Source organism: Balaenoptera ricei, chromosome 7, assembly GCF_028023285.1.
Source record: "Balaenoptera ricei isolate mBalRic1 chromosome 7, mBalRic1.hap2, whole genome shotgun sequence".
Taxonomy (NCBI): Eukaryota; Metazoa; Chordata; class Mammalia; order Artiodactyla; family Balaenopteridae; genus Balaenoptera; species Balaenoptera ricei.
Genome location: NC_082645.1, coordinates 40,900,626 through 40,917,272, shown reverse-complemented (window position 1 = coordinate 40,917,272; position 16,647 = coordinate 40,900,626). Strand labels below are relative to the sequence as shown.

Genomic DNA, 16,647 nt, shown 5'->3' with positions numbered 1-16,647 from the left:
GTGTCATTTTGTATAAGTAGCTGAATTAATTGCCAGATTGGTTCCTCAGGTAGACTGACTGCATTGCTCTTCTCTTATAAAGACTGTCTTTGTTCCAGTGGTATCAGGTCTATTCCACAGATCTCTTCAGGCTGGAAACAGGTTTCCATTAAGAAATTAAATACTGCTTTTCCCATTTTCACACATAAATTGAAATCTGCAAATAGCTTCAGTGGCTTATTGTTTTTCTTTTCAAGAAACCAATTTTTTTTTTTCAACAGATATTGAGCCCAACAACTGCTCCCATAACCTGTTCTAATCTGGAAATTATTCATAAGCAATCTGGGTTAAACCGAATCATTTTCCCAAACAAAAAGCTCAAACAGTATGCATGTGTATATATGTGATGAGGGCCTTTGAACTTGTGACACTAGAATTCAACCCCTGACATTCAGAAATAGTATCTGAAAACATTATTTATAGAAAAATGTCTCTAAGGTTCGCGTGGCTTTCGACTGGCCCCTGAACACAAACCATTACCACTTCCCAAGCAGAGTGCACCAGAAACAACCTACCTATAAAAAATAAACTTAAACTAGGGCCACAGGAGAGCTGTAAAATACATTTCCTCAATCCCAACAAAGCCACAAATTTCAAGGAGCTAAAATTTCCAGCTGAATGAAATGTGAGTAAAAAGCTGTTTTTTTCAAAATTGGACCAAAATTGGACATGAGTGGAGACAGAATTCCTGGCAAAGCTAGTCACAAAACCAGCCCAGATGCAAAGCAAGGGGAAATAGACACCATCTCTTAACGCGTGGTGTGGTGTTCTTCTCCCGGGAAAGGAACTGATGGAGGCCGTCTTTGGAGACTGTTTACCTCCAAGGGGTAAACAAAGCACAGTTTTATTCACCAACACTTTATATTCTGATCACTCCTTATATACTGGTGGGTCCTCATTATTGTGTCTTTCGTCCTCTTCTCACTTTCTCCAATGAACTGAACTATTATTAAATATTACTAAATGTCTGCTAGACACATCCACCAGGAAAAAACCACGGCATGCACTAAAATATATGCAGTCTTTTCCTCCTCCATTAATTCTTCATCTCATTTAATAGCACTGCTTTCTACCCGGCCACAAAGCCAATATCTTGAATTTATCTCTCTCTCCTTCAAATCCCATTGTAAGTCTAAGCGCTGTCAATTCTAACTTTTCATCTTCATTAAAATTGCTTTAGGATTTAGGTACCTGTAATACCTCATCTGAACTAGAGAAGAAGCTACTGATTGTCTTACAACTGTAACTGTAACTCCAGTCACATCATAGCCCTCTTTAAACATTTTCAAGCAGCTTGCCTTTGCCAAACTCTCAAAAACCCAGTGACTTTCTATGGCCAACGAGCTTGCCCATGACTTGCTGGAAAAGCCAGTCTTGACAAGACTTCACAGTTTGTCTCTCCCAAAGTCATCCTTTCCTCACTCATGACCTAAGTGTCAGTTGCACAAGGTGACTTATTGGCTAAACCTACCGTGTGGTCCTAGTTTTACCACTCCCCATCGGTGCATTTGTTCCTATTGGTTCTTGGGTTCCAGATCACAGTTCAAATGTCACATGGGCACCTAGATTTCAATCCAAGCTTACTACATACTAACTGAGTACTCTTGGAGGAGATACTTAACTTTTCTAATTCTTACTATCCTCACCCATAAAACAGTCATAACATAAAACCTCCTTCAGGGAATTGTTGTGAACATTAAATGAGGTGATATCCCTAAAATGGGTTTACAATGCCTGACAGATAATAAGCACTAATAAATATAAGATAATATTGTTACAATGTTATGTACAAACATATGCAAAAGGATTTTATTCAACTGCCAACAGAAGAAAATGTTTCTGGTGAGAATCATATATACAAGGTTGAAAGCCAAGACGAATAGACGTGTGGCATTTGTTTATGTCATGGGGCAGTGAGAGGAAACAGTTCATCAGTTATTCTTCTGAGCTATAGAGAAATCAGGCTGATGTCTATTGCTCTTTGGCTCTCATTCGTTATTCTCTCTAGTGAATGAAATGGAGCATGATGGTAGCTTTAGGGGCAAAAGAGCACAGCCACGTATTTATTTTCCACCTGGACACTGAAATCAATCAGAAAAACTGGAAGATTGACTTTAGGCATTAGAGGAATTCCAGGGTGAGGAGTAGTATCCAGTCTGCTATATAAGACAAGCCCCACTGTCAGTTGGATGATGCATTCTTCTCCAAGTTTTCTTCTCTCACTCCCAACTTGTGTCTAGCATTTCTGACTAAAATTTAACAGCTGCTCTAGTTCATACCCATTTACTTATTGCTGAAACTGATACTGGTACTTACAATGGGTGGTATGTGCTATTGAAGCCAGTTTGTTCCAGATACACTTTATTGTTGCCAATTGCTTTATGACCATTTTTAGTATTCTTTACAACAACTGTCTGTAGCTAAAACGAATCTGAAGCTTTCCATTCCAAATACACCCTTGTGACTATCGAGTAAGGAACACAGGATTTTGTTCTATGCTGACTATTCAGGCAATCATACCTAAAGTAAAACTGTAAAATATAAAGTTTACAACTTTAACATTTAAATAAAAACATCCTATTAATCTAATTTTTTTCTTATAGAAACGTATGTTGGCAGTATTCAAAGCTTTCCAGAAAATTACTTCCAGTTCCTGGCTTTATCTTTACATGATATTTTTATATAGCTTAATGGATTCAAAATGTATATAAGCAATAGATAAGGTGTTTAAAAAATCGATACCTATGCTAAGTTTATAGAAACTTGGATATTGCCAAGGTAAGTGGTGTTCTAGCCAATATTTATTTTCAAAACAGAAGAGTATTAAGAAAAGAGTAAGATAAATAGTATTATGTGAATTCATGTTCAGAAAATTTGAAAGCATGAGAATTTAAGATCACGGGGCAAAGTAAAATTGGATAGTTAAAAAGTTATAAACGTGCAATTACAGACCTATAAAATATTGGCATGTGAGATTGTAACTATTTCAAATTGAGGTCATGCTATCTTCCCCCCTCCTCCTTTTCTATAAAAAAACAAACCTGTTTTCAAAATTATTCAAGGCGTGAACTCAGAAGAATCAGAAAGTATTGTGAGATCATTCTTGACCAATAGACTCAGAGGCATTACTAAACTCATAACCAAAAGCTATCTGTAGTGGCAGTTTCAAATAGTGAATCATTGTGTAGGATTTCTAATCAGCCTAGGTTTTAATCCCACCTGCCAGTTGTTAGGTAAGAAACATTGGACACATTATTTAACTTTTTAAGTCACAGTTTTCTCATTTCTAACATGAAGGATAATAAGTGCTTCATAGTATACTGGGATGATGTAAAATGCATAAGTATATGTAAAATGCATATGTATATGGCACAGAATAAGTGCCTACGAAGTTAATGATTTATTTTATTAATAGTTTGAGTTTTTATATTTCAATATATATTTTGCACATTTTATATGATTAAGCTTTAAATATTTAGACATAAATTTATGTCTTTATATTTAAAATGAGTATTTTGTCAGCAGCACATATTGGGTCTTGTTTTTTATTCAATCTGACAATCTCTGTCTTTAAACTGCTGTATTTAAACCATTCACAGTTAAAGTGACTATTAATATTGCATTAAAATCTAACCTCTTTCTAGCTATTTCTCTTTGTTCCATTTGTACTGTACGTGATTTTTTTTCTTTCTGCCTTTGTTGAGCTAAGTATTTTTATGACTACATTTTATCTCTGGACTTATTAACTAACCTTTTTAAAAAATTTTTTAGTGATTACCCTGGAATTTACAATATACATTTCAAATTAATCTGATCTACCTTCAAATAATGTTATACTACTTTACAAGTAATGTAAGGCCTTTACAACAGTGTATTCTCAATTCTTCCTACCTATCCTTTGTGCTATTATTTTCATACGCTTTACTTTTACATGTGCCATATATGTAATCAGCCAGTTATCTTTTAGCACATTTACAAATAAGAAATACATTTTATCTCATTTTCATTCATTCCAGTTCTTATTCTCTTCTTTTTTGTTTTTTGGTGTAGATCCAAGTTTCCGACTGATCTCATATTTCTTCTGCCTTTAGTATTTCTTCTTTTCCTTTAGTATTTTCTTATACAGTATATCTGGCAATTCTGTCAGTTTTTGTCTTAGAATGTTTTTTTCTCTTTCACTTCTTTTTTTTACTAGATGTAGAGTTCTGGGTTGACATTTTTCCTCAATACTTTAAATATGTCACTACTTTTTTTTCTGCTTGAATAGTTTCTGATGAGAAGTCTGTTTTAATTCTCATGCTTGTTCCTCTGTAGAGAAGATTATTTTCCCCTTCTGGCTAACTTCAAGATTTTTTTCTCTCTCATTTTCAGAAATCTGACTACCGTTATGCCTAGGTGTGTGTATGTGTGTGTTTGATATTTATCCTACTTGGTGTTCTGTGAGCTTCTTGGATCTGTGATTTCATGTCTGTTACTAATTTTGTAAAATTTTCTGCCATTATTTTTAAAAATATTTCTTCTGCTCTATTTTTGCCCTCTTCTCCATGTGTATATGTTACACTGTTTGAAATTGTTCCACACTATTGGGTGTTCCATTCCTTTTTACTCCTTCTTTGTTTTCTGGTTTTCAGTTTGGTCAATTTCCACTCACCTATCATCAAATTCACAGATTCTTCCCTTGGCTGTGCTGAGTCTACTGATGAGCCTGTTGGAGGTCTTTGTGTCTGTTACTGATTCTTTTACTTCCAGTATTTTCATTTGATTCTTTCTTATAGTTTTCACCTCTCTGCTGAATTACGCATCTGATATTGCATGTCACCTTCTTTGTTCTATTAGAGCGAATAACATATTAATCAAAATCACTTAAAATTCTCTGTCTGATAGTTCCATTGTCTGTGTCATAGCCAGTCTGATCCTGATACTTGCTTTGACTCTTCTTTGCGTGTGTGTGTGTGTTTGCATTTTCACCTGCCTTAGAATTTTTTTTGTTGAAAGCCAGACATCTTGTGTAGGGCTATAGATCCTGAGGTAAATATTTTTTATAGTTGGAAATGAGCATCCATTTTCTTCAGCTAGACCTTAAGTATGGGGTTTGTATTAATCTGTCCAGGAATTCGGCAGAGTTTGGAGTTTGTTGTTCCTATGGTTACTCTAAGCTTAAAATTCCTCTAGTGACACCTTGTGTTTACAGTGTAGGCTAGCTTGATAGAGGTTCTTCTTTCCATGTCTGTTCCCTCCTTGGGTTTTCATCTTCCCTTTGCACTGTTGCCTAACAAGGATCAGTCTCCTGCAGCTCTCTCAGCTGTATTCCACTGTTATTTTACTCTAAGCTTGTTAGCCTGGTTGGGAGATGGGAGATGGAGAGGGGAGAGCATTCCCTGATGTTCTGATTAAGCCTCAGTCTCAGGCAGAGCTCTGTCCCTGGGTCTGGGAGATGGCCTTCCCAAGCGCTCTTCCCGCCCAGCTGCAGAGCAGGACCTTGCAGGTATTTCTCCCCATAGGAGAAATAGAAATACTCATATGGTATGACTCCCAGAGGAAGGATGCTTCTTCTTTTCTGTGCTCTTCCCCAGATGCAGGGGATTTCCATCAGTACCCTAAGGTGACACTTTTCATTGCTCTTTCCCCAGCAGATGAAGGCTTTCATCCTGGAATGGAGATAGAGGAGATGGGTTTGGGCAGAGTTTGGGCAGTGGCTGCTGTTCCCTTTCTCGTCAGTGCCATGAAAAAAGCTTTCTCAGGATTCTTCCAAGTCTTTCCTATGAGCACTGCCAGCAAGAATGCGCAAACACCTCTATATCTGCCACACCCAGAGGTTTTACGCTCTCACACTGGCCCACACTCAGCCTCTAGCAATTTCTAGAAACATTTTAGCTGTATCTTCTTACTGTCTTATGTGGAGACTGGCAGAATCTGCCACAGGTAAGTAAATGCTCAGGTGCTATTTATCCCTAAAGGCATCTGTCTCTCTCCATATTTGAGGTTATTTGTTTGCCCTGAAACGTCAGTTCTCTGAGGGGTCCAGCTTTTTTCTTGTTGTAAGGGTGGGAATAAAATTCTTTACAGCTTTCTACATCTCTGAGCTGAAACCAGAAGTTTTTAATCATTAATTTAGGAACAACATAAAGGCAAATAGGTGAAAGTTTATTCTATAAAGTAGGTATTATATCTTAATTGAAATGAAAGTCATCCGAATATTAAAGAAGTCATTTATTATGGGAACAATGAAGACATATCAAGACATTTGGGAATATTTTTCAGTTGTGTCAGAAAACAGTAAATTTAACTTTTGAATATCTCTAAAACTATATTGGAATTTATTGCCTTTGAGAGTTTTGTATATAATTGTTAAAAATTAAGACAAAGATGAGCCTTCTATTGTAATATTTCAACTATCAAAAAAGTACAAGGTGATTCAATGTATTCTTACTCAAGGAGGGCCTTGTTTCCATCACATATTGAACAGAATAATTTGGACTGCAGGTAGCAGAGAACCCCAAATTGAATGATTTAAACAGTAGAAAATGGAATATCTTGAAGTCTGGAGATGGTGATTCTAAGGTTGGTGAATTCAGAGTCTCAAACAAGACATCTCTGGCCTGAAAAATTCTGCACAAAATCATTGCCAATGACTCAGGAAAGCCAAGCAAGAACAGACAGGAGCCCAGGCACTGAAATATGTGAATGTGTCACTCTGAAACATCAGCCCAGGAACGGCACATGTTCCCACTATAGAGAAAGAGAATGTGGCCATTTCCATTTTCAACATACATCATTCAGATTGACTGTGGCCATATGGCAACTCCCCTTCTGCCTCAATTCTGATAATAACGCTGGCTTATTATGAGCCAGTATTATTCTGCATACTTTATAAACAATAGCTCATGTAATCCTCACAATAATACTATCATACAGGTACTATTATTTTTCCCATCTTACAAATGGGGAAAGTAAAGTTCAGTGATGCTGAGTTACTTGCTTAGGGTCACAAAGCCAGAAAGAGATGAATGTGGGATCTGAATATGACTCCCTAATCCATACTCTTATGTTATGTGTCATCCTGCCTTAAACATTTTCTCTTCTTGAGATCTCTGACTTTTTCTTTGATGGATCTGTCTCTGTTTCATTCACTGGTTCTTCTTCTTCTTGCTCCAAAGATAAGAACTCTTCCCAAGATGCTGTTTTTCTCTTCCTCTGTGGATGCTTTGTGTTCCCAAGGCTTACTTAAACTATCACACCACCACCATGGCGATCAGCAACGAACAGGTACGCTGTCCAATCCCTCCACAGCTATTTCCTACCTTCTTCTCTATCCTCAAACCTCTAGCACACCCTCTTCTATCTCCCATCCTGCTTATCCCCCAACCCTCCAAAAAGAAAAATACCACAGGGGAACTTCCACATGCTCCCACCACCAATCCATCACACTCAATTTTTTTTCTATTTCACTGGTTGTTTCTTCTCAGTGTCTTTTGTTGGTTTCTCCATTCTTCAGATCTCTAAACATTAGCTTCTCATGGTCAGACCTGGAAACTCTCCCTCTATTCCTTGATGATTTTCACATCAATTTTCCATCCCAGACTTTCCCTCAGAACTCTTGTATATCACCTGTCTCCCTGGTGTGTATATAATAATGGGCATCTCAAACCACAAGCCCCCAAGTGAAACCCTGGTTTAGCCCACCACAAAAACTGCTGTCTTTCCCAACTCTATAAAAGGCAACTCTGACATTTCAATGCTCAGACCCAGAAACCATGGAGTCATCCTTGATTCTTCTAACACTCTACATTCAATCAATCAACAAATTTGTTTGCCTCTACCTTCAAAATATATCCAGCATCCAAGACACTAACACTTCTTATCTTGAAGTTTGTAATGACTTTTTGTGGCAAACAGTACAATTTGACTCTTTTGTGGCAAAGAGTATCCTTCTTTATCTTTAACAGAGCCTGTCTTTTAGCTGGCACATGGCCTGCATGAATAAAAACTATACTAGCCAGGGTGCCTTGCATCTAAGCAAAGCCATATAACTAAGCTCTGATCGATGCGATGTAAGCACAAGTGTTATTGGAGCTTTGAAGAAATGCACCTAAAGGGAGAAAGCATGGCTTGGTTCTGCTCTTTCCTCTAGCTAGGATGTCCTCAGTTCTGCCCCTGTTATCTGGAATATGGATGAAAGGGCTGGAATAAAACAATCTCTAGGGCCAACCTTGGAGGATTGGAATTTTATTAAGGGAGCTTATAGGTTTCCTTACTAAAAAGTGTTTTTTTTTGGTCTTTGTTTTCCATTCCATCCACTCACTAGGGAGGTGAATATTTCTTAATCTATGAAGAGGGAGAAAGGAAAAGGAGAAAGTGGCATTTATTAAATACCAGGAAATGTGCTATTTTTTTAAAACACATTTAAAAAAATGTATTTATTTATTTATTTGGCTGTGACGGGTCTTAGTTGTGGTACACGGGATCTTTCGTTGCGGCATACAGGGTTCTCTCTAGTTGTGGTGCATGGGCTCCAGAGCGTGCGGGCTCAGTAGTTGCAGCGTGTGCGGGCTTAGTTGCCCCGTGGCATGTGGGATCTTAGTTCCCCAACCAGGGATTGAACCAGCGTCCCCTGCATTGGAAGATGGATTCTTAACCACTGGACCACCAGGGAAATCCCATGCTATGGTTTTTCTTTCCCCATGTTATCAAGCTTAATCCTCCCAACAACCCTTGTTGGCAGGATTATTGTCCACCTTTTATGAAGAAATACTCAAGGCTCAGAGAGGTCCCTTCTACATGTTACTGAAATGGCAAGGCTAGGTTTGACTTCAGTGACTGAGCGTGAATTTGCTGATTTAAATAATAGATTGGTATAATGTGGAATATGTTAGATTAGTTCTAATGCGTCATATGGTTTTGTCCAGTAAAACAAGAAGAAGCAACCTTCCCCCATTAATATGCCATGACTTTTCAGTGATGGAATCATGATATGTGGGGAGCTAGTGCAGGGCCTAGAACATAAAGGATACTCAAGAAACACTAATTCCCTGTTCCATCCCCTTTTTCCCCCTCTAAGGAAGATTGTGTAAGAGGGGCTTTGGGAATATCTGAAATAAATATTTGAACACTTGAAACATTTGAGTGTTTGAAATATTTGAAATAAATAATTGTATATAAGCCGTGCCCTAGAAACAGTTCTTTCAGTACTTACTGTTTACAATTAGTGTTTGATCTAAGTGTGTTTTGGTTTACTGGTTTGCACTGCAAGCCTGAGGGACAAATTATCGAGGGCTTAGATGGCAGGGGCTCCTGTCTGGCAAGATGCTCTGAGGGGTGGAGGAACTAGGAGTGTGCCTTGAGGTTGGCTAAGGTCAGCATCCCAGCTGAGGGATGAGTCCACTGCCATCAGTTCCCAGGGCCCCTAAGACTTGCGGGGAGCTAACGGGAAGAAGGCCTCCACGTCTTTTTCCATGAGAGGCCACAGGAGGAAGGGACTTTATTTAGGGACATTTTAAAGAAATCTTTCTGTGCTCCAGGCACCTCTTTCCATCAGAGCAAGGGGAGTATGCTGCAATGATTTACATTCACGTAGGGCCAACATGGATGTGAAGGAGGTTTCAGCCTAGGCACAGGTTAGTTTCAAAGACTAGGTCTATTTAGTCTATTAGACTTTAGTCTAATAGACTAAATCAGTCTATTTTTCTTTATTTTTTTTGACAGAAGCTGGTAAGCTAGGACCTACTTGGAACTTTATATATGAATTATTTTGTACTTGCTTTAGTTGGGTTGGTATGATACATTATATTTAAATTCCTTAAACACTGTGGATCTGCCTCATGTGTATGAATGACTGAGGCTTTGTAAATTAAGGGATGTTGTGTGAATAAAGTTATTTGATGGGGTCAAAGGAAAAAAAAGGGTAATAGTTTCCAGATAAAAATGCTCCATATGGCTCATCTACTGGTGGAAAACCCAGAGCGGTACCATTGTACATTTCTGTGTGGAAAGCACACCTCCAAGATGGTCCAGAACTTTTGTCTGCCTTAGCCTCAAATCATTAGCAAAGAGAGTGTGGCATTGATGAGTTATCTATTTGTAGGCACCTGCGGTGAGGCAGGAGTTATTTCCTGTCTATGGCTTTAATGTGTGCACTGCTGTATGCGGCCTTCCAAGTTCCAAGGAGTGAGTTCAACTATGTTTCATTTATAATAAAACTTGTTTTCAATTCAAATTTCATCAACCTGCCCAGAGTCATAAAGAAAAGCAACAAAACCAAATTTCTGTTTCTAGTTTCAATTATCTACATGGAACTTTTTTAAAAGAACTCTAGATTTTAATGATGATCAGGAAGACTCCATTTGGCAGTACCTAGAGGATACAGGGGCCATACTTGGGGAATATTCATTAACATTCAGCAATTTAAGAATCCTTAGTGCTTAATTATCAAAGTGAGTTTAATTACCACAGATACCCATTCATTTAATTGGCTGGAAACACAGAAGAAATTAAATGATACCAATGCCAGTTTGCCCCAAAGTCTTCCTTCCTTATTTATTTACCGTATTTATAAGGGAAGTGTTCATGGTGATTGCCGAAAGTTCTGTGCTAAAAACAAGCCCACAAAACCACAACATTCTCTGTCCTAATTGGGAACCCAGTTAAAATGAAAAGGGCCTTGCATCTTCATGTATCACATAAGTTGTAAATACTCTCTTGCTATTTGAGGACAGCAGGATAACTGGTTTCATAACCAATCACCATCAGTCTAATGGATATTTACCACAGGAAAATGTGACAGGCGGTGGAGAACAAAAGGAGAATCAATGAGCCTCTGTAGTATTATTATCATTCACTGCCTAGAAACACTGCTGCATCATTGCTCTGGTCCTTCCCCAGGCCAGGGAGTTCTCTGAGCCTCAGTTGTTGCTGACGCTGATTTTGCTGGCCAGAGATGCTGATTACTTTGGCTCTTCCCCTTGGGAGGTCAGCCAGGGGTCACAAGGAGAAGCATGTCCTGTATACCCAGAGGGGACCTCCTGCTCTGTCCCTTGGCATGATCACTGTCATAGTTACCTACTTGGAAAGCCCTGTGTCCCGCTGGCAGGGAGTACTCTGGTCCGTTTCATCACCTTCTCACATTTTCAGCTCTCGGAGCATCAGTAAGACCTGCCTTTCAGCAACTCTGGTTGCTGAGTGAAGAATGGGGAGTCCACCCTCTGAAAGAGAGGAGAGGAGAGCACCTTAGAAACTGTGATAAAAATGATCTCAGGATCTGAAAAGAATCTTGACAAGGCTTGTTGACAAGGCAATGTGATGTAGCAACGTGATGTAGCCACAGTGAACCCTAGGGTGGAAGCAACAGCTTCCTTCTTACTACTACCCTTTTTTCTTCCTAAATCTACCTTTTTTTCTTTTTATATTTTCATGTAAGTTGGTCTTCTTTTTGTATTTCTGATTTGTATTTCAGATTTTTGTATTTCATACTTGGGTAAATCTGTTACCCAATTTTATTGTCTATCACAGCTCCTAGTAGATGTTCAAGGAATATCAATTGGTTATGATTTACTGCCTAGAGAGTTGATGAATGAAACATGGATTTTTTTAAACAAAGTGCTTTTCTGAGCTTTAACCAAAAGCCACAGGTTGTTGAAAAGGTATCAGCCAATTGACTCAATAGAAAATCTGAGGATGCTCTCCTTTCTGCTGTTTCATATGAGAACAGTCTCACAATTTCAATTTCCGAGACTTGACATCTACCAGAGTAATTGCCAGCATCACTGTGGACTCATGTTCATTCTGTCTTCTAGCTGGCAACCCTTTTGATTTACACAGCACTGAAAAGTCAGTGGTGAGGCTTACATTCTTTCTATCCCACTTTCAAACTCTTGGCAGATCTTATTTTCAAAGTGGTCTGGTGGAATGAGGATAGGGCTGCTGAAACCGTCTGATTTTCCAGCATGAATCTTGTTTAAATCTTAATGACATATTAGTTAACATGCTATATGTTGCCAAAGGATGCAGCCAAGTCTTTCTCACTACTGTTCAGGAAAGTAAGATTCTTAACATCTCTAGTCACCTCTGTTTTTAAATAGTGGCCCCACTACAGTAATTTATTTTGGGTTACAGATCCCATGAGTTCACATATACATCTATCTAATTTTGATGTAAGAACAACTTGGGCTAGTGCTTTAGCAGAATTGTTTTAAAAACGAGTAAAGATTTATATAACAATTTTAGATGAAGTGTTATATAATCTAGAGCAAAATCACTTGAACAATACATAATTTAAAAAAAGAAAAGAAAAAAAAAAGGTTGATCAAGAAAGCCATGGGCAAATTAGACCCACTAAGGCTATAATTGAAAGGGTTTATTTGTGTAATAGAGCCAATTTCTGTCCTAATGCAAGCCTGCTACATCCAGACATCAAATTTAGTCTTACTGATCTTCATCTTCAATTTTAAAAGCAGCTCTTAAAAGGCTGCTTGCACAGCCAAAAAAATAACATCTAAAAAATGTACCTTTGAACATCAGCATTGGGCCAAGTTGACTGGTGTTTCAGACTCATCACTTTACTAAGTACCATAGGCAACCATATTTTCTGGAACCCAGAGTAGCAGAGTAGGCAGGTATATTGTGAATGGAGATAGAGGTAGATGGCGAGCGAGAGCGAGCGAGCAAGAGAGAGAAAAAGAGAGAGAGAGAGAGAGAGGCTGAGAATGAAAGAACAAAGACCCAAATGGCTGTGTGTCTGCAGCAGGGTAGAACAGTGAGCAAATTCATTAATTACACCTTCCTACTTCAAATGAGCAAGCTAATTATTTGTTTACCTGAGTCAATATTGCCCCCCAGGCTATAGACAATAGTAAACACCAACAAAGGCAACTGTGTTTGCCATGGCATGAATATATTTCAATTTCAAAGTTTATATTTATCCCACCATAGAGTAAAGTTCAGGCAATATATTTATGTGAAACACCAGTACATAAAGCACAGTCATGGGAATATAACTTCATAAAAGAAGTAATAACTTAAAAATTTTTTTTTGTTCTTCCCACCTATCAAGCATTTCAGTGAAATGTATGCATCTATTTCAGGTTGTCAGGGTATCTTTATATGTCATCATCAAGAAAGTATATATATATATATATATATATATAAAGGAGCATAGATTTTATATCCTATTTATAGTAAATTATCATATACGTATATATATGTAATAATAATAGTGAATATTTATTGAACATTTACTAGGTACCAGGCACTTGTAACTGGTATATTATGCATGAATAATTACGGAGTAATCGAAAGACTTTTTTTGTTTTGTTCTTTGTGGCATCTCACTGTCCTTTCTAAATTTTGATGAGATTAATATTTAAATCAGCACACTTCAAGTAAAGCAGATTATCCTTTGTAATGTGAATGGGCCTCATCCAATCAGTGGAAGGCCTTAAAAAAACAAAGACTGACCTCCTCTGAGCAAGAAGGAATTCTGCCTGCAGACTGCCTTCAGACCCCTTGAACTGCAGCTCTTTCCTGGAGGTCCAGCCTGCCAACCAACCTGGCAGATTTTGGACTTTCCAGGTCCCACAATTCCTTAAAATAAACATCTCGCTAGACGGATATCTTACCTCTATCTCTATCGTCTCTGTCTCCACACACAACAGAGCCCTACTGGTTCTGTTTCTCTAAAGAACCCTAATCCAACCAGCCGGTTTGCTAGCCAGTTTCGGACCCTTTGAGGCCAGAGCTACGGTGAAGGGAGGGGTGAGAGATGGCTAGGAAATGTCTTCCTTGAACAGCTCTCTGTACCTGACAAATGTCGAAAAAGCTGGCATTTCTCCCTGGAACACTTTCTTGATTCTTCCCAAATCTCACTGTGGAGGCTTGGATGGACCCACCCTCTTGCAGTAAACTTGAACCAATATATGCCGCTTTATAATAGGTGGTCACATGTGATCCTTTTCACAGCCTCTAACACACTGACACTCCTTGTCAGCTTTAGCTGCGGGGCGCTCCAGCCCTCTCAGGCAACTCTGTCTGACAATAGTAGTACTAGGAGACTTTCTCTCTTCTGGGTAGTCTGCCTCTGGTTAATGGAGAATGCTGCTGCATCCTTTGCCCTGACAAATAATGGCTCTGCAGCTGCCCCTAACCCATGGTCCTTCCTCTGCTACCCAGGCACTTGGCTGATCTCTGTCTCAACAGCCCTAGTAATGAATGGAGCAGGAGGCAGGTCTTGCCCCACAGTGTCCTCCAGCCCCACGCATGGTACATCAAGATCTCAAAGTGGTCCTGTTGAAGCCCTTTCTCACTAAAAAACAGTGGATTAAAGGATAATAAGACCACACACCCCAACCTCCCACCCCAAAAGGAATTGTAGGGGCTCAGAACCTACAATGGCTGTCTCCAAAGAAACCCCTTCATAAATGGTTACTCTCTTTCTCCTCTCCTTCCATTTGATAGTTTCAAAGAGGCTGGGAGTTCAAGAGTTGTGTAGCCAATTCATTGCACTTCTCTTTGTAATTTCTGAATTCAGCCTCACAGTCACCTTGATCTCTGCATCCATAACTCAGATGTCTCTGAATGCAGACATGAGGAGGCACATTTGAATTTATTGCTATATTCTGTTTTAAGCACTAACCTGGAATTGCCTCATTTCATTCCTGCACCAAACCCATAGGGAAGCTACTTTATTATTCCCATTTCACCTATGATGAAACTAAGCCAGACATATTAAATAACCTGCCCTGGGTCACCTGGTTAGTGTCAGAGCTAAGTTGCAGACCCAGGGGATCTGATTCCGATTCAAAATCCTAACCACTGCAACACAATGTCAGTCACTGAATATTTACTTGGCACTATTCCAAAATGCAAGTCTACATCCTGATTAGTGAGTTTTCCATTTGATTAACTTCCTTTCCAGGGAAGAAAAATGCCTCTTCCTGACTTTTGGAAATAGATCAATGCTCTATTAAGATCTGGGCACTGGGATTTATTATAAGAATATATTTAGCACCTACTAGGAATTCAGGGCTGTGATCAATTTGGAGGACAATGAAAGAAGCATAAATGAGATTGTAAACCAGTAGTCTGGATTGGAGGAGGAAAACATGATTTTACTTGGATCTCATCCATTTTAATTTCTCTATTAAGTAAGCTAGTCTACGAAAGGGGGAACGAATGGGAAGATGGCATAGGAAGTCATGTTATGCTGCATGATTCCCAAGGGATGGGGAGGCTCCTTTCCCCCAAAGACATATTCTCCACTGGCTTTTGGGTGATTAATATCCCACAGCCAGAGATAGTCTCGCTTTAAGCTCTCTTGGCTTAGGACTGTGTTGTGCATTAAAATGTAATGCCTCTGGGAGAATGAACACTTTACTAGCTTTCTTTTACCCCTTTCTCTGCAAGTATCCTTTAGCTTCATTATAGAAAGCATGTGAAGAGAAGGAAAAGGAGGAAAATTCATGATAAAGTGGAGAGAAAAGAAAGTTTTCACCAAACTACCTCAAAGGTCATATTTGCTCACTAGATGGTTTTAGGAATGTATAGATCATCTGTTTCCAGGGAGGAGTGGTTGTGGGCCACTGACGGGGCCACACTGCACGGGATTCGATTCAAAGGCGTGCAGCAAGCATTGCTGCATAATTCTCAGCCCTATTTGTGGCAGGGAGGAAAAAGTGAGATGTTACAAGTTGACTGACATTTGGGTAGATAGTTCTGGGAAAGCAGGAAGAAAGACACTTACTTAATGGGGCTTTTTAAATTAATCATAGTGCCCAGGATAGTAACAAAGAAGGGATTAAAATTTCTTCGTGCAATGAAATTACAGAGATTTTCATTTTACCCCTGACGCCCAAAGACAGGGCAGGTGGAAATCTGATTACTTGGTGGAGGAACCTGAGGTGGGGAGGGAGGAGCGGTGTGGAAGGAGGGGCGTTAGACATGGGAGAAATCCTTGGTTAGAAGAGAGCAGATCCCAGTGAAACGGAGCCAGGCTAGATCCTGCGAAGAGAGAGAGAGAGAGGGAGGAGAAATAACGTTTGGTAAGGAATGCTGGACAGATGACTGAACAGAGATATATGCTACTCAATTTTAAATTTGCCTCCTTTGCTGAGGTGTGATTACACCCTTCTATTTCTCCCAAATCTTTTTATTTTTATTTAAAAAAAATTTTTTTTTATATGATAAGCTTACTATGTACCAAGCAGTGTATTATGTGCTTTATATGTATTCTTTTTTTTTTAAACATCTTTATTGGAGTATAATTGCTTTACAATGGTGTGTTAGTTTCTGCTTTATAACAAAGTGAATCAGTTATACACATACATATGTCCTCATATCTCTTCCCTCTTGCGTCTCCCTCCCTCCCACCCTCCCTATCCCACCCCTCTAGGTTCTCCCAAATCTTGAATGAAAGTTGTATATACGACAGTAGTGTATTAGGGATATACTAGCAAAGGAAAAGGAAGAACGTGTGTCCATGCATGGGGTGATGGATTTAGATAGAAGGACTGCAGCTGTGAAGGCAAGGTGGGGAGTGGGAAAAGGAGAATAGAGTTAGAAGAAAAAGTATCCTTTCCAGGAATCGTCAGGAACATAGTGGGAGGGGCTGGACATACTGCA

The 16,647-nt window shown here is 39.0% G+C and overlaps 1 long non-coding RNA gene across 1 annotated transcript in view; it reads right to left on the bottom strand.

Moving 5' to 3' along the window:
• The window catches only part of LOC132368487 (uncharacterized), a 138,110-nt gene that overhangs the window by 24,931 nt on the left and 96,532 nt on the right, over window positions 1-16,647 (bottom strand). Inside the window, exon 2 of the long non-coding RNA XR_009504100.1 lies at window positions 11,099-11,237. This is a non-coding gene — a long non-coding RNA (uncharacterized LOC132368487). The remainder of the gene's footprint in view (window positions 1-11,098; window positions 11,238-16,647) is intronic.